Source organism: Tursiops truncatus, chromosome 7 (assembly GCF_011762595.2).
Source record: "Tursiops truncatus isolate mTurTru1 chromosome 7, mTurTru1.mat.Y, whole genome shotgun sequence".
Taxonomy (NCBI): Eukaryota; Metazoa; Chordata; class Mammalia; order Artiodactyla; family Delphinidae; genus Tursiops; species Tursiops truncatus.
Window position 1 is genome coordinate 3,617,750 of NC_047040.1, and position 24,645 is coordinate 3,642,394.

Sequence of the window (24,645 nt, forward strand, 5' to 3'; positions counted from 1 at the left end):
AGAGGGAGGGCAGTGCCCTGGAGGAAGGCTGGGGGGAGAGCGGGCAGGTGGGAGAGCACGCAGAGGCCCGGAGCCAGGATGGGGGCCAGGGGGAGGGGCTCGGGAAGAGGGAGTGGTGGATGCTGCCCCAGGCCTGGAAATCATAGCAAGGAAACTGAAAGAGGATGTGGAATTTGCAACCAGGAGGCCATCCAGGGGAAGGAGCTGCCATCTGTGCAACGGTGGGTTGAGCATCGGAGTTGATACAGGAGGAAAGTCGAGGTGAGGGCACTCTTCTAGAAAGTTGGCCGTGGAGACAAGGAAGGAGAGAGGTAGTCACGTTGGGTGCAGGGACTAAGGTCTGCTGTTTGATTGTCGTTGGTGATGGGGGACAAGCACGTTGAAAGCCTGGTGTGAGCAACCAGGTGAGGAGGGGCCCACCTGTCCACAGGGAGCGGAGCGGCCTGGAGAAGGCACACCTGCCCTTTCAGCCCCATCACCTTCTCCTCAGTGAGAAGGGCCTGTTTTCACGCTGCTGGGCTGTCTGCTCTCCCTTCTCTGTCCAACAAGATGTTACTTACACCTCTGCGAGGGACAGGACACGGATTTCTGTATCCCTGTTCCCCCCGCAGGGGGATGCTGCAAGGAAGCCGCCCTGAAAAGAAATCCCAGCAAAGGTTTGCCAAACAGGAAACCTGGGAAACCTCCAGGGGATTCCTTGATTCACCGCATCCCTTATTTAGGAACTGTTCACAGTGACCTACAACAGCTCTGAGAGCAGGGAAGTGTCTCCTCGGTTTAGCTAACAGCTGACAGTTCAGGAGGGATATGCCGCTGGTAGCAAAAAGTAAGTCAGGACAATCCCGTGTTTTTGGAAGACCACCCTTTGCAAGGAGACCCTGGCCCTAAGGTTTGAAGTCAGTGTCCCTGATACCAGCTGCCCCCTGAGGCCACCTCCCTGTGTTTCAAGGGTGCCATCTTGTGGAAGGCAGTGGTAACTGCAAACACTTAACATTCCCTTAGAAGACCTTTTACATTCGGGGCAATTCAATAACCCTCCAGCACCAGCTACATGACCTTACAATTCTGGAGTGCCGTGCATCCCCAAAAGACTTTCACATTTGTTTCATTTAATTCACAAAACCCAGGGTAATAGTCTGATTATCCCCTTTTTATAGTCTAGGAAACTGACTCAGAGAGGTTAATTGACTTACAGAAGGTAACACAGCCAATGAAAGGCAGTGGCAAGTCCTCCCCGCCCTCTTCACTGAGCACTCCATGCAAAGTCCATCACCAGGTGTTCTACACCACTGGTTTTCCAACTTCTGCCCGACCTTTAACCTTGGGACCCTGTGTACACATATGTGCTGTATGTGCAGAGGTATGTATCAATATTACTGAGATAAGTTTCATGCTGCAGCACTTTCCTGCACCAAGTGTGGTGCCTCTGATTGTTATATTCTTTTTTTTTTAATTTAATTGAAGTATAGTTGATTTACAATGTTGTGTTAGTTTCAGGTGTACAGCCAAGTGATTCAGTTATACATATACTTACATAAATTCTTTTTCAGATTCTTTTCCATTACAGGTTATTACAAGGCATTGAATATAGTTCCCTGTGCTACCCAGTAGGTCCTTGTTGTTTATCTATTTTATGTATAGTAGTGTGTTGATTATTCTATTCGATTTTTAAGGGCGCTACTTTTGATCCATTAAATTGTTCCCATGACCCATTAGTTGTCGAGACCCACAGGCTGAAAGACTGAGTAATGGCTCCCCCCACATGTCCAGATCCTAGTCTCCAGGATCTGTGAGTCTTACCTTACGTGGCAAAAAGGAATTTGCAGATGTGGTTAAGTTAAGGCTTTTGAAGTGGGGAGATTATCCAATATAACCAAAAGAGTCCTTATAAGAGGGAGGCAGGAGGGTCAGAGTCAGAGAAGGAGTGAGGACAGAAGCAGACTGTAGAAGGTGGTGGAAGGGGCCACAAGCCAAGGAAAGCAGGAGAGGCCTCTAGAATGTGAAAGAGGCAAGAAAACAGATCCTCCCCTCAGGGCTTCCAGGAGGATCCAGACCTGCAAACACCTCGACTTTAGTTCAGTGAAACTGCCTTTGGGCTTCTGGTCCAGAACTCCTCGTAGGAGATTAAGTTCGTGTTGTTTGGGGTCACCACATCTGTGATAATTTGTTACAGCAGCCCCAGAAACCAATGCAGATGATGTCTGAGAATTATAACCAGGAACATCACGCTGGAACTTCCAAGATGCATATGACCTGCAGACATGGTGCTTGTATGCTTGCCTTTGCCTTCATAGTGTTTTAAAGTCTCTTTTGAATTATTTAGAACCACTTAAAATCATGACGTTTCATGTGAAAAATCAGAATTTCTGGCTTGTCTTTGGTTATACAAAGCCCAAGTTCTCACATGGTAACATCTGACTATGGCTGGCCAGACCCTTTTCCCAAACCTTCTCCTTCTCTTCCAACATACTTTTAAAAATTAAGTTTAATTCTTGTCAAGGTGGTACACGCACATAATTGAAGGATACCAAGGAGTGCTGTAAGGATTGAGGAAAAACACATTTTCCCATCACTCGAACTTTTCCACCCTCAGTTCATACTTTCAGTCTTTTAAAAATTCTATTTCTTCTTGTATTTCTGAATAATATGCTTGCCCTGGTATATCAGGGGTACCCAACACTAGACATTATCTCTCTGCTGAGGGTCTAGAGTGGATAGGTTTAGCTGTTAACCCTACTCCAATTCTACTCTCTTTTCTCATCTTCCCAATGCGATGAAAACATAAGATTTGATAAAATCACGTAAATACTGTTCACTGTTGAGTTTTTTCTTATACAACTTTTTGTTTTTCCTCGATTTAAGAATTGCATCATTTTTTATTGTCTTGGTTCTCTGTGTGTCTACCACTACTTTTTGCAAATGATCTATCTGATCAGGCAAATGGCCAGCAATATTATTTTCCACATGATTAAATATTTTGAAAGAGCCTAACAGGCCCATTACTTTCCCTGGAGGCTCTTCCTCTGGAACTTACCATGGTCCTGGCCACAGCAGGTTTCACCCTTTGCTATGCTCTGCCTTGGGGTCCCCTTTTTCCTGATCTCCAGGTCTCCCTCCCTCTTAGTTTGGACTCTTGTTTTGCCAGGCGCACCCTGCAGCAGTGCTCTCAGAATGACTGACAGCTTGGCTAGTTATAGAACTCTGCTTTCAGGTATTTTTCTTTGACCTTTTCAAGGTATTGCCTCATTGTCTCCCACCCTCACCACGGATCCTGAAGAGTCCAATGCCTTTGGGAATCTCAGTCTTGACTGTGACAGCTTTTCTCTGTAGGCTTTAAGGGCCTCTTCTTTTTTTCCCCCTGGTGTGGTGACATCTCATACCAACATGCATCTGTGTGGGTCTTCTTTCCTTTTTCCTAGTTGCACCTGGCATTCAGTGGGCCCTCTCAGTCTGGAGACTCAGATTCTAAATTCTGGGAAACTGTCTTAGGGATATTTCCATCGATAATACTCTTCGTCCTCATTCTCTCTCCGTCCTTTTTCTGGAGCTCTGATTAGTTAGGGCCTCAGGAGACAGCAGAGGGCACACTCAGATTAAGGTAATTCCAGGAGGGTTTGACAATGGAGAATTTGCGAGGCCATGCAGTGCCCTGGGGGAGTAACAGTGGGACTGTAACCCCCAAAGGGGGGAAGGGGGAGCTGCCTCCAGGATGAGAGGAAAGAGTCATGTGGATGTGCCTAGGCTCCTCCTCTGTCCCCCTCCGCTGGTCTCTTACTGGACCTCCCACTGGCCCATCTAAGCTGGAGGCCGGAGGGCTGGGGTCCTCTTGGGGTAGAGCCTGGAGGTCAGCCCCCTGGGTGCAGAGCAGGGGAAGAAAGGAGAATCAGGGTCTGGATGGGGAAGCAGAAACCACCCAGTGCATTCCGACATGGCTGCACTGTTTTCTCATCTTTTCTACCTTTCAGCCCTTTCTCTTTTTCTCCTACTAACTCAGAGCTATGAACATTCAGCTCTCCTACGAACATTTGATTTTGTTATAGTTTCCAGGGTTTGAAAGTGATTTCATATTCTGCTCCGTATTTAGGGAACTTTCATTCTTGTTTTTCGGATGCCATAGTTTTCTCCTCTCTCTGAGGTTAACAGTTGTAATTCTTTTCTTCTGCTTCCTGCCATGTTTCCATTTTCTCTGGGTTGCTTTTTTCTATTTGATTTTGGTCTCTGGTCTTCATGTCGATGATTTTCCTTAATTGTTTCTTGGTTCGTCCCATTCATACTAAAAAGTGAGGCACCAAACAGCTGGTTGGGATCCCCGTGTGAGCGCCTGGCTCGGAAGAACCCAGCTCTTGATGGGCTGGAGACACATTCTTCTCACATTTTCTCACGTCACTGCTCAGTGGTGAGGGGAGATGGTCACCAGGATGCCCACCCCACGTCAGGCACTTCCCTGGGAATGGTGCCGACATTGAAAGGAGGGTCTTACTTCCCTAAAAGTTCAGAAAGTCCTTCAGGACAGAGAATAAGCAAACACAACACTAGTATTTATGGAGAACGAATGTACATTCACTTAGCACTGGCTGACGTAGGTCCTGTCATGTGGTCTCATGAATTGGAGCATGGAGACATACCAAGGTCAGACAGCTTGCCCAAGGTCACAGAGTCTGTGGGAGGTGGGGAGGGGGCAGGGGGGAGGTGGGAGGTCTCAGCCTCCGGAGTCAGGAGCTTTTTGGTAAGGCTGTATCGCATCACACTGAAAAAAGCGATGGATGAGGAAAAGGTAGGATTAAGCAGGCGTTTAAGGCAGGACAAATAAGGCAGAGCAGGCAAAGGGAATGTTTTTCAGAAGAGAGAATTCTAGAAACTGGGGGTGGACGGGCTGTGTGTACTGAGTGATGAGGGTTATTAGTGACCCTGGGGGAGAAGTTTCTTGGGAGGGAGGATCCTCTTGGAGCCCTAGAGCTAGAGGCTGCTGGCAGAGAGTATGAACGTCATCAGCGCTCAGTAAACAAACTGAGTGGGATCCTGAAAGGAGTCAGATTCACGGGGAAAAAAAAAAAGAAAAAATGAAATATTGAGCTATCCCAGCCCCAGGGAGTCCTCTGAGGGACCTCACAGTTCTGGAGAATCCCTGGGAGTCCAGCCAGATCTCCAGGCTTCAAGTGAGGAAGGAGCCCCCGTAGAGATGCTGGGGCTCCGTGCGGAGGCCCCCCACCTGGCCTCCCTGCCCCGAAGCCCACTCGTCCCTGCAGCACTGAGTCCCTCCGCAGCTAAGACTGAACTTGCCGCACTCACGCAGGCAGCCATGCTCTTGAGAGCTGCTTTCCTGTGATTTAAACGCCTTGTGATCCTGTTGCCGCAGATGCTGGTGGGCTGGGCGGTTTGACACTTGTTTATTACTTAATTCAGACAAAGAGCACGTGCTGGGAAGCTCCTAGCAACAAGTGCTCCGGACATTTTGCTGCTGTGATTTCAATTAAGGACAGCGAGGATCACCCAGCTACGTGTCCAAAGCTGGAGCTACAGACTCAAGAGCGAGGCAAATCCTGTAGGTCCCAAGAGGGTCAAATTGTGCTCAAAGAAGAGAGTTTTGAGGGAAAAGAGGGGATCATGGAAGGTGGAGTGGTGAGATGGGAATGGGGTAGGACAGCCGTGGGGTCAGTTCCCGGCATTGCTGTGGGCTGGCTCTGTGGCACCTTGCAAGGCCACATGCACACATGCACACAACTCACTACACATAGCGTGTACACACACACGTGCACACACATAGCATTACACACACACACACATGCACACACGCTTACCACACATAGCATGTACACACACACGTGCACACACACACCACGTAGCATGTACACAAACACACACACATGCACTCACACTCACCACCCATAACACGCACACATAGGCAAACACATATACCCTCCAAGGGTTGCCAGCACAGGGTGGACACCCCACACCCAGTCCCACAATTTACACCGTGGCTCAGGCTATGATTCAAATATTCTACACGCCTGCCCCCAGACGCCTGGGAGCCTCACCCCCGGCGCACACACTCTCTCCTCTCAGGATTTCCACGTTCACTTCAGCAAACGCTCAGTAGCAGATCTGTTTACTTTCCGATGCTGTTGTAACTCGACCTGTTCTTTCAACAGCAAGGAAAAGCCGGAGGAGCTAAACCATTTCTGTTCAGGGAACTCACTGCCTTCCCGCTCCTGAGCTCTGTCTCTCTAAGTCTTGTCCAGAAATCAGTGCAGCTACTAAAAAAGAACACTCTCTTCACTTTCTCTTGCCCAGTAGGAAGCCAGAGCTAGCAGTCCTAAGGAATAACTAATAAGCTCATGAGCTTCTGCTTGAGTCTCCCTGTCTGGTTCTAGAAGGTTCTTCTGCCTCCACAGAGTCCCACGGGTGGTCAGAGTGGAGGCCGGAGAAGGAAGGGGCTCCAGATGATGGAGGCTTCAGAGCCCCTTGCCCATGAGTGAAGCTCATCACTTACTTATTTCACTTTTGTTCATTCTGGAACCTTCCTAAGACGCCAGCTAGTATTAAAAAGCCCTCCACGTAACTGACTAACAAGTAATAATAATAGAAATGTGAAAAGTGGCCTCAGTGGGAACCAAGGCGTGCTTCTCTAGGGGCTGCTCCACCCTCGCCCCGTCCCTTTGCTCAAGTGCCAAACCCTCAGGAAGGAGAGTCTCTGCTTGGCCCCCAGGTGTCGGGGGATGTGGCCCGAAGTTCAGGTGGCATGAAGCGACAGTCCTCCCGGGAGCAAGTGGCATGGAGGAGGGGCACTCGCCAAAGGAGAATGGGGGGCTGCTGCCAAGAGAAACAGGTACAGGGAGAGCAAGCATCCAGGGGGCCACCTGTGTGACTGGGGGACACCCGATCAGCTCAGAGGCTTCCAGCCTCAGGGCGGGGAGATCAGGGCCTCCCTTCCCAAGGCAGACCTTCAGCAATGGCTGTAGAGCCGGGGCGCCCGAGAGCCAGGCCACCTGCCCCGTATCTCCTAAGCGACATTCGGAGGTCCCAGCCCACGGGGCTTAGCCGAGCTGGCCCACAGCAAACGCCGACTCCGACACAAGCTGTTGGTGAGCACAAAGCCTCGGTGGAAAGAGGACCCTGCATTTGTCTAGCGGCTGGGCTGCGCTTCCCATCCCGCAGTTGTTCTGGTGGAACAAGGGGCTCCCGGAACTGGCCGGAAGGGGCGGCAGCATCCGTAAGGAGGAGGGCTCGGCTGCTGCCTGGGTGCACAGTGATGAGCCTGGGCAGGGGCCGTGGCAGAGGGACCGCACGAGCCCGGGGTGGAGGCGAGGATCTGCACGGGGAGGGAGGGGGCAGGGCCTCGGGCTGGGCAGCGGGGCTGCTGGGACCGAATCCCAGCTTCCGCCCTTGGTGGTGAGAGCAGGCAGGTCATTGCCCTCTGGAAGAGCAGCGTCTTCCTCATCAGCGGGGTAACGGCAGCAGCTGCCTCTTCAGGTCGTGGTCCCGTTGGTTTGGGGTAGAAATAATCCAGAAGCAATATGGTGCGATGCTTCTTGGGCTGGAATTCCATGGAGCGCTAAGTACACCATTCTTCTCCCCTGATGGCCTGGCCTGTGTCAGCTGACAGTAGACGCCCCTCTAGGATTTCCAGTGCTCTAAGGTGCCTGTAATGGAGCTGACAAATGTGGCAGTAAAGAACATTCTGGGTCATATTTAACTCAGTGGTTTCCACAGTTATTAACAACAACAACAACAACAACATACACGAAAAGACTGAAAATGCATGTTGGGATTGGGGTCACCCAGGTGTTTCCTCTCCAGGCCTCTCTGAGCCTTGACTTTCTCTTCTGTAAATTGGGGACGTGAATGCTGCATCCCAGTGTGGTGGTCAAGATTGCACAAGGTGGTTTGCACGGGTGCTTAGCACGAAGCCCAAGCTTGAAGCTGGAGCTTGAGAATTTCCACGAAACTCTTACACTGAGAAAAAAATGTATCGCTCACAAATTGACTACAGAGCTTTAGCACCTGGTAAAGGTTATCAGTGAGGAGCCCCAGCAGATATATTCATAAGAACAGCTCAAATACCCCTTACGTATGGACTAAACTAATGGAGGGAACTTAGTTACAAAGCAGAAACAGACTCACAGACGTAGAAAACAAACTTACGGTTACCAAAGGGGAAATGTGGGGATGGGGGTAGGGATAAATGAGGAGGTTGGGATGAGCATACACACACTACTATGTGTAAAATAGACAGTCAACAAGGACCTACTGTATAGCGCAGGGAGCTCTACTCAATACTCTGTAATAACCTATATGGGAAAAGAAACTGAAAACGAATGGAGATATATATATATATATATGTATAACTGAATCACTTTGCTGTACACCTGAAATTAACACAACACGGTAAATCAGTTATGCCTCAATATAAGATAAAAATTTAAAAAAAAGGAGAGGTTGGTAGATAACCCATATCTTTTTGGAAATATTTCTTTTATGTAGTTGTAGATGATTATTTATCACCATACAGGTATATCCGTGAATGAAAAGGGAATTGCTCATTAAAAAAGAACAACTCAAATTTATAATCATATTGACTTATATAGAATACAAGAATAAGAATATATAACTTTTGATAACATAAAGAATTTTCTTATAGATACCACTGCCCATGACTAACATATTATCACATACACATACTGGTCTTACATTGTGCTGGAAAGATTAGTCCTGGTTAGGCAATATGGTAACTCAACTATATGAATACCCCAAACAGGGCCAGGAAATGCACCATGATGTCTCAAAACAAGACGGAAAGCCCCAGACATTGCCCCTAGGACTCAGCTGTCATCAGCTGAGGTTAAACGTGGTCATTGGCAAGGAAGGAGAACAAGGGACTATGAAACCTCCCGCTTCCTTACTGAGTGACCGTGGGTATGTGGCTTCTGTGTCGTGGGTGTTTGTGTGAAGACTCCCAGGGCTTATGAATGTTTATGTAAAGTCCGTGAGCTGAAATGGTTCATCTTTCAACAGAGACGACAACCAACAGAGAGACATCCAGTTCTCAGAAAAGACCAAATTTAAAGCCAAAAGTAAACAATTGTCATAACATGAATTCGAAGTAACACTCTGGTAAAGCTTCTGCATCATCTGTTCCAGGGGTCTGCAAACTTTGTCTGTAAAGGGCCAGAGAGCAAATATGTCAGGCTCAGTGGCCCAGACAGTCTTTGTCAAAACAACTCTACTCTGTCGGTGCGGAGCCAAACCAGTCACTAAACTAACTGGTATCAAACTTACCTTCCCACTGTAAATCACCAGAAATCTGGTCAAAATACTCGAAACAACTGTTTTTAAGTATAAAATGACAGGCAGGGTGGGATTCTAATCTCTGATAAAATATACATAAAGTCAGCCCTACAATTGCCCTAGCCTTCTGCCTGTTTCTGAGCACATCCCAGACCACAGCGCTGAGAGGGGCACCTTACCATGGTGGTCTTGCTGGGTTGAGAAGTCAGAGGTGAGACATGGGGCAGCATGAAGTGACCAGAATTTGCTGTTCAGAGCGCTGGAGAGGAGAGAGCTACATATAGAAGGAGCACGAGCTCTGTGTATAGCAGTCCCCTTGAGTCTTAGATTGAATGCTAAGCTATACATTTATATAAGTAAAACCCTTAAGGAAGAAATAATAATAATTCTACGTAAATTCAGAGAGTAAGAGAAAGGAGCATATCTCAACTCACTTTATGAAACCAGCATAACCCCAGTATGAATACGTACAAAGACATTACAAGAAAAGAAAACTACAGAACATCCCTCATAAACATAGAAGCAAAAATTCTTAATGAAATGTTATTAAACCAAACATAGCAATACATATAAAAGGATAATATAACATGACGAAGAGGGGACTTTATCAAGAATGCAATGTTGGTTTAATATTCAAATACCAATCAGTGTAATCCACCACTTTAATAGAATGTAGTAGGAATAAACACATATGATCATCACAATAAATATAGAAAAAAAACTTGACACAATTCATCATTCATTCTTTTTTTCATCATTCATTCTTGATAAAAATTCTCAGTAAACTAAAAACAGAAGATAATGTTATCAATCCAATAAAGAGCATCTATGAAACTATTTACAGCTAACATCATATCTAATAGTGAAAAATTGAATATTTTCCTTGTGTGATCAGAAACAAGGTAAGGATTTCTACTCTAACCACTTCACCTCAATACTGTAGTACGATCTCTGTCCAGTGCACTAGGATGAGAGGAAAAAATAAAATATATATAAATAGGAAAGGAAGAAGTTAAATTGTATTTTTTTCCCACAGAAGACATGATTATATACATGGAAAATCCTAAGAATTCTACAAAAAAAAAAAAAAGCCACTAGAACTAATTAGTGGATTTTGCAAAGATGCAGGATACAAGTAAATACATGAACATCAATTGTATTTCTATATACTAAAAACAACAACAGAAAAGGAAAATAAAAATACCATCTACACTATCAGGCAAAATCTTGAAATATCTGGGAATGAATGTAACAAGACATAAGATTTGTACACTGAAAGCTACAAGACATTGCTGAGAACATTTTATAAAGACCTAAGTAATAGCATGCTGGTAAATTAGAGGATTTAACATTGTTAAAATATTAGTTCTCTCAGACTTGTCGAATGTATAGATCTAACACAACCTCAACCAAAATCCCAGCAGGAGTTTTTTTGTTTTGTTTTGTTTTGTTTTTTTTTTTGCTGTATGCGGGCCTCTCACTGCTGTGGCCTCTCCTGTTGCGGAGCACAGGCTCCGGACGCGCAGGCCCAGCGGCCATGGCTCATGGGCCCAGCCGCTCCGCGGCCTGTGGGATCTTCCCGGACCGGGGCTCGAACCCGTGTCCCCTGCATCGGCAGGCGGACTCTCAACCACTGCGCCACCAGGGAAGCCCCCAGCAGGAGTTTTGGTAGGAATTGACAAGTTTATTTTCAAGTTATTATGGATAATTATTAAATGTACTAGAGATGCCAAAACAATTTTGAAAACATAGAAAGTTGAAGATTTACACTACGTAATTTCAAGACCTACTACACAGAGACAGTAATAAAGACAGTGCTATTCACTAAGGGTATCCATGTCAATCAATAGAACAAAAGAGTCAACAAATGGTCCTGGAACACTTTGCTATCCATATGGGGAAGAATTAACCTTGACTCTTACCTCAGAGCATATACAGAACTTGATATGAAATGTGTCACAGATATATACATGAAAGCTAAAACTGTAAAGCTTCTAGAAGAAAAAATGAGAGAAAATCTTCATGATAATGAACTAGGCAAATACTTTTTTACACAGGACTCAAAAAGCATTAACCATAAAAAGAAAAAATCAGTTAGGGGAACTCATCAAAATTAAAACTTTTGATCCTTGAAAGACTTTTAGGATAGTAAAAAGGTGCTCAGAGACTGGGAGAAAATGGTCTCAAAACATATTTGACAGAGCACTTGTTTCCAGAACACATAAAGAAATCTTTATTAATCAGAAGATCAACAACCCAACAGGATATGAGCTGAAGATTTTGAGCATTTTACAAAAGAAGATACGTGAATGGCCACTAAGCACAGGCAGATGTGCTCAGCCTCATTAGGATCATGGGCCATCAAGGAAATAATCATTAAAAATCCAACGAGACAAAACTGCAAACCCAACAGAACGGCTACAGTCAAAAACGGGCCGCGCAGAGGTCGCAGCTGGTGACCGGGCGGTAGAGGGGGATGCCTCCATGAATGAGGTCCTCACCCTCCCATCCGGGAGCCAAGGCTCTTGAGTGTCACTGACTCCTGCCCTGCTTGTGTGTTCCTGAATGGGTCCTGCAGCCTCCAGAGCATCTATGAGGACTGCAGCATTTGTTCCTCCCAGAGTGGCTCCTTTCTCCCTTTCTACCCTGCGGACATAGCTCCCATGTCTGTCACTCCCATCCCCACAAGCCTTTGACCGCACTTTCCCAGCGTCCTTGGAGTTCTCTGACAAATTTCAAACTCATCCTAAGATCCCTGGGTCAACAGGCTCTCCCTTTTGCCCCCCATTGTCCTAAATGTGGCACAATCAGGGTTCCTTATAAAAGTGAGATGAGCGAGCTCGTCACTTCCTGAGTTTCTAGAACATCTAAAACTATAAAAATACAAGTGTTTTGAGTTTGGCAAAACACAAAAGGGAACTGCCAAGCTTCTTGACTTCATTTTGAAGTCTGTGTTTACTTAGAGTATACATGTGTATATTTTCTGATAATGTGTCTCTTTAGGTCTTGCAAAATGATCTCGTACGTTAGTGAATTTTCAAGAGGCTTGTTGAGTTTGTGAAGGAAAACCATTAAAACAACAATATGTTAAGTATTTTCTTCCCTAGAAACCCTATGACTCAACAGATCCTATACCAGGCAACACCAGCTCTCTCATCCCACACTGCAGGAATCTGTGGTGTAGAAAAGGAAATGGAGTGTGGAAACAATAAGTATATTCAACACAGAAATTAGAAGCACATGTCTCTGTCTTCAGGGTTTTCCCACAAGAGGGAAATGTGAGTGGAGCACAAGAGGTTTTTCTCAGGAGAAAAGTCCAGGCTGCGGGATCTGTTTTTAAAGTAAGATTTGGGTGTTCTTTAAGGGAACTACAGATCAGAAAGCCAACAGCTCCCTGACTATCCAGTTTGAGACGACAGTAAACCAAACTGGTGTTCAGCTTCCCCTGGCTTTGTGCACGGTACTGAAATATTTCAGAGAAAACAGACTGGGAGTGAGGGGGTCCGTTGTATACATGCTGACGAGGGTGAAACCCTATTGATTTTTCTTCCCATCCATTACATTTCAGTGTTTGTGAATGTAAAAATAAAACTCAAATCAACTTCAAAAGTTGATGAAAAAATGAAATCTCAATTACATATGATAAAACAAGGAGGGTTGGCCAGACAGGATTATACAAAATAAAATAACAGAGCCTTGAAGGCAGAATGAACATTTTTCACAACAGAAAGAGCAGATCTCAGTCCTTTTCTGACTGGCATCTTTGGTTCTGGGTTTAGAGCTGGAAGTAGAGGTCAAAGTCATGGGTCAACCTAAGAAATCCAGCACACTAAGGCATCAGTGAAAGTGCTGTACAACAGACAGACAAATATTTAAGACAGACATACAAGAAAAACAGACATATAAGACAGAGAGAGACGAACAGATGGACAGACGGGTAAGACAGGTAGGAAAAGTGGAGGGCCTTTCTTGACCAATCAGTACCTTCTCCCACAAAACCCCCAGTCCCTAGGGATTTAGAGAAGACAGGGTGTGCTTTGTCCTGACAGCAAAGACTGGAATTTTTATTTAATCGTTCTATATTTTGGCAATATTCAGACACCAAAATGAACAAAAGCACCTTGGAGTAAACATTCCATCTAGACCCCTGTACACGGACAAGATCTCGGTTGATCTCCAGCACACACCGGGGCCCCAAACCCACAAGCTTCATCTGCTGTGATGGATGTCTACTTAGGAAGGTTTAATACTTGGGCAGGTCCTGAAGTTTGAGTCTGGAAAAGGGTAAGGGCCCTTCCCACCCCAGTATCCCTGGTTCCCAAGTCCAGTGAAGGAGATGAACATTTGAATCAGTAGATTGAGGAAAGCCGATCGCCCTCCCCATTGTGGGTGGGCCTCACCTAATTCTTTGAAAGCCTGAGTAGAACAAAACGGTGGAGCAAGAGAGAACGTGCTCAGCTCTGGCTGACTGTCTTCAAGCTGGGACGTTGGTTTTCTCCTGCCCTTGGACTCAAACTCAGACTGGAACTTACACCATCAGCTCACCTGGGTCTTCGACTTGCCAGCTGCAGAGTTGCGGACTTCCCAGCTGCGGATCTGGGGACTTCCCAGCCTCCATAATAACCACAACCCCAAGGGCTAATTCCTTCTTAGGTATGTTAATCTCATCCAGAAAAATGCTCACAGACACATCAGAAATAATATTTAGCCAGATATCTGGACATCCCGTGGCTCAAACTGACAAATAAAGTTAACCATCACATTATACTCTCCACTCTCATCCCCCTGCAGCTATTATCTTGTCTTTCTTCTCCCTTCACAGATAAACTTGCCCAAACTGTCCTCACTCACTGTTCCCATTTTGTCATATCTATACAACTATATATCAACATATCTATATTGGTTCCATTTCTGGGAGAACCCAGAATAAAACAAACATGCATAAAGGATTGTTTGTACTGGTGGTGGTTTTCACTGGTGGTGATCATGGTCATCTTGGGTGTGTTTTTAAAGATGAGTGGCATGAAATGATGAAAAGGAGACAATGAGAGCAACATGTCAAAGATACAGGAAAGAATGAAAATCAGCATGAAAGGGTCCTGAGAATGGAGAGGTCGGATGGGCTCCAAAGAGGCTGGCTGCAGTCAGTGCTGGGGCCACTCCTCCATTGTACCAGGCAAGAAGGAGGATAGGATCAAAGAAGACACGAGTGGGAATGATGATGCAAAATTAGAGCACTCCATGTGATGGCGTCTACTCTCTCCGGGAAGAAGGAAGGCGGTGTGTTGAGAGTTAAGAGTTGCCTGGTCTCAGAGGCTTGAGTAGAGTGAAGACCATAAATCTGACAGAGGGAGATTCCCTCCCTCCTGTGTTTCCACCTCCTTCCTCCTCAAAGCCATATATCATGGGCAGCTATGTCACGAATCCCCACAGCCAGGTTTTTATTAAGTGCAAGAAATTTTGCAATATGATATAAATTTGATCAATTCTCGACTTGTTCTTTGGTGTTCTGTTTTTCATGCTGCTTCACTAACCCAGCCAATTTTTTATTCTTATAAATATTTCCAGTCTTTGTCAAACTAGGTGTTTGGCAAGAAAGGTCCACATCTGTTCACACATGGGACAGACCAGACCGGTTTCTGACAGCCAGTAGTTTTTGACAAAAGAATGGTGTGAATCTGCTCTCTCAAGTTTCTAATAATAAGAGCAACAATGTGTCAGACTCTAAGTTCCAAAGACACATATTCATATTCATACATATTTATTCTTACAGCGTGATCGGGGTTCCTGCCACTCCCACTGAGAGGTGGTGTCTGGTTTCTCCACTCAGATCTGGGCAGGGACTTGTGACTGCCTGACCAAGGGAGTATGACAGAAGTTTGATGCTATATGATTTCCTATGCTAAGCCATAAGAAAAGAGACAGACACAGCTTCTTCCTGGTCTCCCCACCCCTCTCTTCCCCTTCTCCTTCTCCTTCTTCTGCTTCTCTCTTTCTCTCTCTCTCAATGTCAGGATGTTCATCTTTGAAACCCAGAGTCCATTATGTGAGGAAGCCCAAGCTACATGGACTGACCCACACGGAGAGGGATGGGGCCGCTGTCAACAGGCGGCGCCGATCTGCTAACCACGCAAGTGAGCCACCTTGGAAGTGAGTCCTCCAGCCTGTGCAGCCTTCAGACGACTGAAATCCTAGCTTTGCAACCTCTGCAACCTGTAAAAGGGCCGGGGTTGCAAATCCTTTGCAACCTCACCAGAAAGCACACGGCAAGCTGCCCCTGGATTCCTGACCCACACAAAGCCACATCAAAAAGTACATAATTTATCATTGCTTTAAGACACTGAGTTTTGGGGGGCTTTGTTTTGCAGCATCGGATAATTATAACAAACAACATGAGTAAATTCAACAGATCCTGCTTGACCGTCTACCTCTGTCAGAGTTCTCAGTGCCCAGCACAGAGTCTCAGGGGAATAGTTTAGGGTATTTGATTTACAGATATCACCACACAGAGTCTGCACAAAATCCCCATGAGTCATGTACTGAGATTAGCCCTATTTTACAGATGAGGAAAATGAGGCCCAAAGGTCACACAGCTGGTAACTGGGAGAGGCCTAGGACAAGAACCTCTGTCTCTGGGATGACAGTCAGAGCCTCCAAAGACATGCTGTCCCTTTGCCTCAGTCTCTTGAGGTCCACTGGGCCCACCTCAGGTCACAGATAAAGGTTGGCCCTGCCACCAACTAAGGGGAGACCAGCTTTGTGTTCCAGGCCAAGCGGCCCCCCGGCCAGTTCTTGGACCTCCCCGTCCGCTCGCTGCCCCACTGCTGGTCCTCCTGGAAGGACTGTGGCTCTGACTTCAGGAGTGTTTGTGCCTGATTAAAACCCCGGGGCTGGTGGGGCGAAGAGGCCAGGATCTGCTGGAGGCTGTGGTGCAGTGAGAAACGTAACACTTCTCCTTGGTGATGTCTGTTTTAGGCAGTGGAACCTGGGCCGATCAGAGCACCTACAGCCTCTGTCCCACAAGCGCGGACCCTGCCACACTTCCCCAAATTGTCCTGCAGCCTCAGGCCCTCCAGGCCCTGGGCCGCTGAGCCTCAGGCTCTTTGGGGCCCCTGCAGGGATTCCCTCACTTTCTTTCCAGGGGAGGTTTTCTAAGATATGTGCAATTATACCCATCAGTCCCTCCTTTCTTTCCTTCTATTCATCTACTTTGTACGTGAAAGACGTTTCCTGAGGTTTCTTGCCTGTGAGTATCAACCTTCCCTGTTTTCCAGGGTTGATTCACTCCCCAGCACTATCCTTACATTTGTTCCGTGATTTTCCGTGGGAATTTTGGAGACAGCAAAGTTTGATTGAGGGGCTTGTCATCTTGAACCAGATCTGAAAATTTTTAATGGTCAGAACGTCTCTGCAGAGTGAGTTAATGCAGGGTGGGTAGCAGGATGTTGGGCAGCCCTGGCCTGGCTGAGGGGTGAGGCTGGGAGGGGGCCGCCCAGGCCCTTCTGACCTCACACTTCTTGCCCCTTGGAGGTTCTCTCAGGAGAACATGAGGACCTAGGGGCGACAGGCTCGGTGTGTGCCCGTGGTTAGAAACTCCAGATCTCCAGATGATTTTCATCTTTTGATTGTCGTTAGAAAGGGTGTACAATGAAGAGTACTAACTATTCCCTGAAGTCCTGAAGATGCAATTTTCCCAGCCACAGCTCAGGGCTACTGGCCAAACGCTGTTCCCACGAACAAAGGAGAAGATGGCCTTTGGGGACATGAGTCAGTGACCTTGGCCTTGGGGAGGGCTGTGGTCCCGAGCTTCCAGTAGGAACACTCAGTACCTTCTCCCACCCAGCCGAATCCACTGGAGCCTGTGTGTCAGGAGACCCACAGACGATACAGTATTTTTGGAACAGCAAGGAGGTCTCCAGGGACTGACATGACATTGCTGGGGCCATGGTCTGCTCTGCGGAGTCCTAGTGCAAAGGGGACCAGATCTCTACACTGGCCAATCCAGTCTAACCTGGTGCATGACTTGAGGCTGCATCCTGACCTGATGATCAAGACCTACTGTTCTAAACATCTGCTGCTTCTCCCACCCCTGGTCTCGTCAGCCACACAGGGAGTCCCCAGCAGCACCAGGGTCAGCTCAAAGGGCCACGGGAGGTCTTGCCTCGGTAGCTCTCTGAACAATGTGCAGTTAGGTTCACCGCAGGTCTTGCCATGACCGTGTTGGACAAATGGCTGGTTTGGAGGCCTGGAGGCTGTGTCCATGCTCCCCGGCCCTTTTACAGCTCAAACCCCAGAGCCCAGACAAGGGATTCTGGGGCTGGATCCCTCGGCACGACCTCTGTTGTGTGCCATCCCCTGAGCCCAACCACTTCTTCTTACTAGAAATGAAAAACCTTATTTTCTCCACGTGTTATCAAAGTAATTTGCACTCATTCAGGAAGATTTACAAGACACAAAGAAGTAGAAAGAAAAAAATACATGAAGTACCATCACCACTATGTATACTTTGGTATATTTCCTCTTGGTCTTTTAAACATGCATAAACAATGTGTGTGTGTTCTGTACAAATGTCTAACTAACCCAGGATCTTCCTTTTAAAATGTATTATGTGATAATCCTTTTTAGTGTTATGAATTTATTGGGGAATCTGCTTAATGGCTCTTTAATATTCTATCAAGAGTATTCGTAATAATGTTTTCACATTTCCTATGATTGGATATTTTGGAGTTTTTTCCCCCCTCAAGTTTATTATTGCAAAAATGCTGAAATGAACCTCTGCTTATTTTTTTTTAATTGCTTTGGTCCCCAGAATAGATTCTCAGAGAAGAAATTAAGAAGTAAAAGAATATGAACATTTTTCAATCTCAAAATGTGTTGCAAAATTTATTTCAAAAATTCTTCAAATGATTTATTTTCCCTCCAACAGTGCATTAAAGCGCCTGTTTACACACATCCTCTCTGGTTTTGGGTTATCTGAAGCACAGGGGAAAAAAACCCAACAACAACTTGCTATTTTAAAAACAGCTCCACACACAAGATGCACATTGTGGATCAGAACATCCATCCACATATTTCAACAGGAATTCTCCCTCCCAACCCAGAGTTAGAGTATTTCAATCAGGTGAACTGAAGCAAATCTGGGGGAAAAAAATCCCCAAAAAACTAAGTTGAGGTGGTATTTGAAAGATACTAAATTTTATTGAGGAAAACTGTTTTCTCTCTGCATGACTAATCCCTTCCATCCCTAAAAGGTGTGTTTGAGACAGAGCTGAACTGCAAGCACAAGGTCAGATGGACTACAGGCCTCTCAGACCCGAACCTGAGGTCACCTGGGGACATCATTCAGGCTGCCTGCCAGCCAGGCTCTAGGACAGATGCTCCTATCCAGCTCCCTTAGGAAGTATGTCCAATTTGTCAAACATTCTATACTCTTAACATGTAAAGAAAGAAAGGGGGAAACACGGTAGGAAAGTAGTTAGAAGTATTGAGCTCTGGCCTCCAACGGGAGGAAGTAAAACACAATTTCAGTGAAGGAAACTGAGACCATCTTACTTTTTTTCGACAAACAGAATGTGAGGGGAATCCAAAATGGAACACAAGTAAACACAAGTGACAAGTAAACCTAAATGAAAAATGAGAGGGCTGAGAAGAAGTGACATCCCAGTAGCAACGAACACACCCAGTACCCAGATCTTGGTTTCTAAATAACATTGTCCAATTAAAGGAACAGGGCTCCTTGGAGAGACAGTTGACACCAGAGCTGGCCCAGGGAATGCACAAGACTAGCCGGGAACATTCTGTAGTGCCAGAAAATAGGACTGTGATCCAAAAATGATGGGGTCACTGTCAAAACAGGAGCTAACTCGAAGGATCACCAGTGACTAAATCTGGGACAAGTCGAGCAATTAAAAGACTCCTCATATGATAGTCATGGATTATAACTCCTAGAATAAACTAAATACCCAAGAGGTCATATTAATACAAATAAATAATTGAACATATAAAATAAGAGAAAGAACAGTTCTTACAATAAAATTTCAGTTAATACATGTAGAAAGAATGATGAAAATAATAAGTCTTTATTTGGGTAACACATACTAATAATTGTTGTAGGCAAAAAGCATTCAACGGATGGTAAAATGGGTGAGTGAAAAGTATGATGAGAAATGGGATGTTTACCTAGTCTCATAGTATCTCCCCACCAGATACTTATTAAGCACAAAGGGAAATATGCTAGTATGACAGTAAAGAAACCGGGCAGAGACCACTTTAGGCAAATCATCAAAGTGACCATTAGCAGTAATAAGACATGGACCTCATGTAGCCACAGCTATGATGCACTGAGAAGGGAGCAGCAGTTTCTGGGGTATCCTTGGCAAAAATGCATAACCTCGGTCTCATCATGAGAAAATATCAGGCAAATACAAACTGAGAGACAGTCTGCAAAGTAATGGCTGATGTCCTTCACTCACACTGAGGTCATAAAAGACAGACTGAGGGGGCTTCCCTGGTGGCGCAGTGGTTGAGAGTCCGCCTGCCGACGCAGGGGACGCGGGTTCGTGCCCCGGTCCGGGAGGATCCCGCATGCCGCGGAGCGGCTGGGCCCGTGAGCCATGGCCGCTGAGCCTGCGCGTCCGGAGCCTGTGCTCCGCAACGGGAGAGGCCACAGTAGTGAGAGGCCCGCGTACCGCAAAGAAAAAAAAAAAAAACAGACAGACTGAGGAACTGTCCCAGATGGAGGAGACCAGGGAGACAGGACTACCAAATGCAGTGCGGGATTCAGAATCAGATCCTAGACCAGAAAAGGACATGGGTGGGACAATGGAAGTGAAATGTGAATAAGGTTTGTAGATTAGTTAATAGTGTTATATCAACATTAATCTCTTGGTGTTGATAACTGTACTATTGGTTATGTTAGAAGTTAATATTTGAAGAAGCTGGAAGAAGAGAGTATAGTATTTCTGTACTATTTTTGCCATTGTAAGTCTGAAATTATTTCAAAATAAAAAGCAAGAAAAAAGATGGCATACCTTTACAGGGTTTCAAAGCTTTTCATTGGGAATTTCATTTATTAATCACTTTGGGGAAAATTGAAATTTTAAATATACTTAAACTTTCATTAGGTCATGTGACTTGATCTGTTTAACAACATAGAGCTTATGGAAGTAAAATTAGTTAGGAAAGGGACTGTATTTTATTTTATTTTTTAATTGAAATAGAGTTGATTTACAATGTTGTGTTAGTTTCAGGTGTACAGCAAATTGATTCAGTTATAGATATATTCTTTTTCGGATTAAGGGACTGTATTTTAGTGTTGAGCAGTAGAGCTAATAGCAAATAGTCATCCAAAAATAAACATGTTGACTATCAAGAGGTCGAGTTGAACTAATTATAGAAATCCTTGACATGCTATCTTGATTTAAAAAGAATTCAAACTAGCATTTATGGGAACACTTGGTAAAGATTAATTGTGAATCTCTCCAAAGTATGTATGTAATCAAGGCATTTTCAGAGACATACCTTGGATTTCCTGCAGCTTGAATTAAGAAGCAGGTCAGTTAGCTCTTCTAGCTGAAGGCTACCTTCAGTTTCATGGATAATTAAGCCAGAGCTGTTGGATCACTCGAGTAAGATGTTAACTGCTGATGATTTCAGAATGAGCTAATAAGGGAGACCCTCCAATTGGCTATGGGTTTTACTAGAAACTGAAGCAATAGTCAAAAGTCTGTGTTTTAATCACATTTAATCCTTAAATCTCTGAATTTGCTCTTTGGCATGCATTTAAATCTACAGATGATTTCCATCACAAAGCTTCTACTAGATTTTCTCATTCAGGGTGATATTCTAACCTTTAGTAGTTTTTATATACTTTACTCTACAAAATCCCCACTGAGATGACCTAACAGAATAATAAGGAAAATTCTCCATAATCACTGGGAATTGGAAAAGGCACTATCTAAATTCCTGAATTCCTGATGCTCTGAAATAAGAAATGGTACCAGAAAAAAAAAGAGATTAAAGGAAAATGTGGACCATCCCACCATTTACATCTTCCAGAGGGGGCTACAGATTATGGTGGTTGAGTGCATAGGGGTTGAATTTCCTGCTGCAGCCAGTCTGGGGCAACCTCAGCCTATAATACCTGCTTAGAGAGAGAGGTGGGGAAGGCAGCTCTCTGCATGGAGCAGAAAATTCTGTTGCATCAGCTCCTGCTGACCTCTGTCAGCTGGCAATGGGAGTTAAAGGCTAAGTATTCCCAGCCAGCTGAAGACTGCCACAGCAGATGGCCCACTGGAAGGGGAAACTGTTCCCCCCAGAAGACGTCCCAGGTGTGTGCCACCTTCCATTACCTGACTTGCCCATCAAATTACATTAAATCTACCAAAAAGAGATGCTAAGGATTCTAAAATTTTCCATTCTTTTACCTGGAATAGTTTTCCCTCTGTAAGGGTTTAAAAGAAAAGGAAAAAAAGCATTTAAAACTCACTAGTTTCTGCAGATGAAAAAATGAAGACCAGTTGGCCCATTCAGGGAAATTGAATCTCTATGAAACAGGTATTTTAAGAAACAAGAAAACTTAACAAAAAGAAACCAAGGTTAAGAAATTTGAAATATATATTGTAAATGAGACGTCAGGAAGTATTTTTTTCTTCATAACCGTTTCACTGGTGCAGTTGTAGAAAAAGAGCATTCTCCAAGTATTATATACCCAGCTAAACTACCAATAAAGAATAAGGGCAAAATAAAGACCTGTTAACATTCAAGAAATCAGAATATTATCTTCTATCTGTCCCAAAATGTACTTTGGAATAAAATTCAGCAAAATCAAAGAGGAATCCAAGGAAAAAGAAACAATTCAAGAATCAGTGGGCATAAACAAGTGCAATGAAAAGATACTCCAGGTACTAACATCAAGTCAAATGACATATGGAGGGTGAAAAGGCAGCCCATAGAGTGGAGGAAGATACATGAGTATTATACATATCTAACAAAAGGCTCATCTTCGGGACATATGCAGAGCTCCTAAAGTCAGGAGTAAAATAAGAAAACCAATCCAACAGTAAAATGGTCAAAAGACTTGGCAAAAAATGATATCCAATGACCAACAAACATAGGAAAAAATGCTCAACTTCATTGGTCCTTAGAGTGGCACAAATTAAAACCACTGTGAAATTTCTTTATGCACCCATCAGAAGGACTCAAATAATAAATTTTTGAAAACCACACAATACTGTTGATCAGGATGTAAAACAACTGTAACTTTCATACACTGCTCATGGGAGTGTAAACTGGTATAACCACTTTGGAAAACTCCCTAAGTTAAACAGAAACCCTTGGATCAGGAATGCAGAATTCCAGATCTGGGCTCTTCCTGCTGTTTACCAGGAGTGTGCATCGGGAGCTACTCTGCAAGGAGATTGGTGTAGTGACAGTCAGGTTGCCAGCGAGAAACAGACGGCACACGCAAGCTGGGGAGCGTGAGAGGGTTTAATAAAGGAACAGTGAACAAGGCAGGGCCTGACTCACAGGCTGCCGCACATGGGCTAAGCCTTTAGCGGGAACCCGGTGCCCTGTCCTCAGCAGCATGTCTCGTCACCCTCAGGGAATTTGCGCTACCCATTGAAGTCCCAGCTTTAGGCTCCACTGCAGTATGGTCCTGAGTTTGCTAGGAGGCGCTGTAATGGGTCCACTGGGGTTGAGGCTACCATCACTTGTGTCCTCATGCCAGTGGCCAGTAGGTAAAGAAAGGAATTGCTCTAGTGATATTTTGAGCCACATCATTCTTTGCGGTGGGGCTGTTCTGGGCCCTGTGGGGGGCATAGCAGCATCCCTGGACCCTGTGACCTCCACCACCAATTGTGACAACCAAAATACCTCCAGACATTGCCAAATGAACCTTGGGGGCCAAAACTGCTCCTGGTTGAGAACCACTGATTGAGGTTATCATCTTCAGCCACGGGGACATCCCAGAATCTGCACAAATACATTTTAGTTCTGACAGTCACACAGTTTCTTTGGATTTGCTTTATGATCTGCTCCCCTGCCGAGCATCTGATGCAGGCGAGGTTAGGTCAAAGGTCTGGGTCAAAGGTCTCCTAAGGGCTTTCACTGTCCAAGGCTACCTTCTCAGACAACCTCAGGCCCTCCCCAGCTCCAAAGATGGTTCTTCCTGTAAAATAGATAAAAAAAGACAAGGTTTATGTTTTCTAATACCTTTTAAAATATTTGTTATTGGTATCCACTTGGTATTGCGGAAAGGATGGGCTAGAATCAGAGGGAGTTTAGGATCTGGGCTGCACCATTCCCACCGTGTAGGGTCCAGCTTGCTCCTTGGGGTGGGGGGCAATTTCCTCAGGCTGTAAAACTGTACCGGACCCACAGGCTTCTCTGCAGGAGTGAATGGTCTCAACGTGTGAAGCATTCAGTAAAGCCTCACCTGACGCTTCTTTCCTGGTTGAGGTTGGCTTCCTAGTTTCCCCTCTTCTCCTTTTCACGTGCTGTTTCTCCCCCTGATCAGCATAGTGGGTGAGAAACGTCGTGAGGAGCGGCGAGCCTGCCCAGCTGCTGCATTAAGTCTTGCTTCTCCTTATGAACCGGGCAGAACCGACAGCGCCACGCCACTGAAACAGAACATGAGAACTTTTTCAGCTTCCGAGTTACCACGGAATCACCCCTAAGGACACAGGTAAGTGGGATGCGCTGAAGAAGAAGGCTTTGTGAAGCCTCAGAGTCCACTGAGCCCAGGCTGGCCAAGGAGCAGGGGTGGGGAGGTTGACGTAAGTCAGCAGCCGGTGGAAGAACCTTGTTTCAAGGCCTGTTCCTGAGAAAGCGGTCTGGGGAAGGCAAAGGGGAATCAGGGAAACGTGTGTGCAGATATACATAGGAGCAGATATACACAGATATACACAGGAACACACACGAAGACGGTCCCACATACACACCCCTTCTCACGCATGCACATTTGCTTACTCGTACCTGTACACACACGCTCACACACAGACTTAGCTTCTCAGGCTCACACACACACACACTTTCTCATGCTCACACACAGACTAACACACATTCACATACTCCTACACACACGCCCTCTCACACACACTCACTGACCCACACACAGACTCTCTCACGCTGTTGGGCCGCAGCCCGCAGCCCTGCAGGCCTGTAATCGCCTGGCCGCCAGGCGGAGGAAAGAGTCCAGAGACAGCAACAAGGACATCAAGTGTTTATTGGACTGGGGGCCTTACACGTCCGAAACTAAGGTCCTGGAGCAACACTCCACCATGGATGGCAGTAACCTTCCCTGCTTGGGGGAGAAGAAGGCTGCCATTTATACGAGGATTGATGTCGGATGGCCTTCTC

At 45.5% G+C, this 24,645-nt stretch overlaps 1 protein-coding gene across 1 annotated transcript in view; it reads right to left on the reverse strand.

Annotated features, from left to right (window-relative positions):
• Nucleotides 1-18,153: 18,153 nt before the first annotated feature.
• Nucleotides 18,154-24,645, reverse strand: part of COPS8 (COP9 signalosome subunit 8) — a 40,311-nt gene continuing 33,819 nt past the window's right edge. Inside the window, exons 7-8 of the transcript XR_012332904.1 lie at nt 23,723-23,906; nt 18,154-23,455 (exon numbers count right to left, since the gene is read on the reverse strand). The gene's annotated coding sequence lies outside the window, so the exon portion shown is untranslated. The remainder of the gene's footprint in view (nt 23,456-23,722; nt 23,907-24,645) is intronic.